The sequence below is a fragment of the Carlito syrichta genome, unplaced genomic scaffold (assembly GCF_000164805.1).
Source record: "Carlito syrichta isolate Samal-C Ts95f unplaced genomic scaffold, Tarsius_syrichta-2.0.1 Scaffold305177, whole genome shotgun sequence".
Taxonomy (NCBI): domain Eukaryota; kingdom Metazoa; phylum Chordata; class Mammalia; order Primates; family Tarsiidae; genus Carlito; species Carlito syrichta.
In genome coordinates this window covers 228,533-231,700 of record NW_007249273.1, presented here as the reverse complement: position 1 = coordinate 231,700, position 3,168 = coordinate 228,533, and positions in this window count along the sequence as shown.

Genomic DNA, 3,168 nt, shown 5'->3' with positions numbered 1-3,168 from the left:
CCAACTGTTCAAACCGGGTTCAAATAAGATAAATGCTGAGCTGTAACCCATCTGGCTGTTTCTGTCTCTCACTTCCATTTGCTGTTCGTCCCTTTCCTTTACTGTTTATAAATCTTTTTCCACCATGCAGCTGAGCTGGAGTCTCTCTGAGCCTGTGCTAGTTTGGAGACTACCAGATTCGCAAATTATTCTTTGCTCAAACTCTTAAATATAACTTGTAATTTTTTTTTTTTTTTTTTTTTTAGCAACTTTCTCTTCTGAGCACCTGGTACAGTGGCAACGTTAGATGTTGGTTGTAGGTTGGCTTCCCTGAGGACTGACTCTGGGACTCTGAAGTTTGCTTATAAGAAGTATGTTGGTGAATGCTCCTGGAGACAACTGCTGTGAGGGAGAGAAGTAGGTGTTGAACCACCATGCAGTTGAAGCAGACATCTCAGATGATCCCATGGGGTACCCTGGAGCTAGACTGGCCCATCAGATTTGTCCGGAATGGTGCAAGAGAGCTGGACCTTTGTAACTTACATTGACCGTCACTGGATAAAGACTCTCTCCAAAGAGGAGGTGCAGCCTTGGGTAGGACAGCTTCCTTCAGCAGAGGGCAAGTACTGTGAAGGATTTAGCAGGGAGCCATTAGCAGGCAACTCTCCAAGCAGCTGAGAGGGATTACCTTGGTTTTGAAGGGGAACCCGGGCTGTCTGTCCACTACAGGTCCACTATGGCATTTGTGTTATCCCGTCAATGCATTTCTCAACCGCCATATTGCAAGCTTCTTGGGGATGGTCTATTTTTGTTTTGCAAGTGCCTAGCATTGTACTTGGCACAGTAAATGCTTGATAAAAAATAAATGGATCCAGTCTTGCTGCAATCCCTAATTAAGGCACCCAACCCTTCAGGTTTGCTCAGAACTATGCTGGTTTTAGCACTGAAAGTCCTTCAGTTCTAGGGAAACCAGGGCATTGGGGGTTCTATCTCTAATATTCTGAAGTTCTGTCTACTGACCAAGAACAGAATCCACCCAAACTGCTGGCATGCCCTGCAAATAGTCTATTTTCCAGGGATTGGATGGAATTAAATCACTACTCTGATCACCCTAAAATGCAGAAGCAGTCAGGTCTTGACTTGATCTAGGTTTCCTGTTTGTTATACTTTGGCCCCGTTCTCTTTCTTTTGATAACCAGCCTCTGGCTCCTGAGATACTTTTATACAGCAAAGGACTTTCCCTAACCCTGTGGGTCTGTTCAGATTCCTGACCTCAGGTCTCTCCAGTTGGTTCGTCCTATTACCGTCTGCACTCTCCTCTTATTCTCTTTCCATGCTTCGCCATTCACTTAAAAACATGGAGATGATGTAGAGTGTTGTCTCCTGTTAGGTGCTGCCTCATATAGGAACTACTGTGTGTCCTTTCAAAGGTGTAGACTCAGTGGACACGTAGGCTGCCTGGATCGGAGAGGACAGTATGGGCTGCATCACCTTATGGGGACTGACCCATTCGGAGATGGGAAGGTACAAAGAAAGAAAATCTAGGGAATTCTGACACTGGTGGAAAATCAGTCTTCCCCAATTTGCTTTCAACAAGGTGCTAGGAGGTCACTTATTCATTCAATAAATATCTATCAAGTCTAACTATCATATACAAGGAATAGTATAGACTCTCTACAGTTCAGTCCCTAATTAAGCCATCTAACTTCTGCAATCATTCCCAATATGAGATTCTAGGACAAAATATGAAATAAAAAGAAGTTGGTTTTCCTGGCAATTGGGTTTTTTTTGTTTTTTGTTTTCCTTCATGGGCACATTTCATTCTCACACTAAAAATTAAAACAATTAAAATAAAAGTACCTGCTTTTTCTTCCATGTAGCTGACTCCATGCTGTACCAACATCCTAAAAGTTACAGCCCTTCAATAATCTTCTTTTTCCTTGCCTTTCGCCCAAGAAACAATTTTATTTTTCTATCTCTCCCCAATCCTTGTGCATATATCTAATGGGTACTCAATTAGCTTTGATCAATGATATCCCTGATGAATGTAGAGATGATTGGTATTTATTCCATCTTAGGAGGAAATATATTAAAATGCTAAAGAAATGGATAGCCAGTCCGGCATCACCCAGCACACACACCTAGAGTTACCGAGAGAACAGGTAGAAATCTCCAGACTCCTAGGACCTCTACAGATGAAAACACACTGCCTTCCTTTTAGGGATGTTCTCCCACAGATATCCAATAAAAGAAACAAAATCAGAGACGTCACAGCTCTTCAGCAATATTAAGCTACTTTAAGAGATGTTCACCATAGTACATATTTGTACTATTATTTTTTTGTGGGCATAGTTAGGGGATGGTGTGTACATTTAATAGAGTCATCAAAACTACCCATTTATGTGCAGTGAGGTTCTTGCAAAATGACAGCTCTGCTGGATATGATTTCATCTTACTTTGATGTTCAGAGGGCACTAACATCTTCTGCATGTGGTCCCAGGGTCACTGTCATGAGCATTACTTATCAGTATGCAGCAAGAGCCAGTTAAAATAAATGCCTAGTGGGTGGCTTCTTTGTTATTACCTGGACATATGAGCTCGTAAATTTTAGCATTTAAATAGGTGAGGAGGCACAAGAAAATGTTTTAGCATTATGTGGGGAAATCTCTCCCTTGTGGTAACTGATTTTCAGCAGTGTGTGCTCATGTCGAGGTCATCACATGTCCAATGCTCAGTCTGCAGGGTGTCTTGGATAGACAGATAGTTTTAGAAATGGATACATTTGACAAATAATCTCCACTAGTAAAATGGGGTGAAGCAAAAGTGTGTTGTATAACGTATTCTTGCATCTGTGGATGCGTTTGGTTCTATGAAGAGCCAACAGCATTTTAGCAAATTAGCTGGCTGAAATTAGGACTCTAACCATATAAGAATAAAATAGAATGGTGTTAGATGTCACAATTGTGTGTGTGTCTGTATGTAGTGTGTAAAACAGAATTTTATGTAGAGATACAAATACAAGACTTAAATTATGGCTAAATATTTAAGAAAGTACAGGTAGGCCTATGTCTCTTGCTTCAAATGATAAACTATACCTTTTTTTTTTTTTTGAATTGGAGTCTCACTCCATCACCCAGACTGGAGTGCAATGGCCACTCCCGGCCACCGCAGCCTCGACCTGCTGGGCTC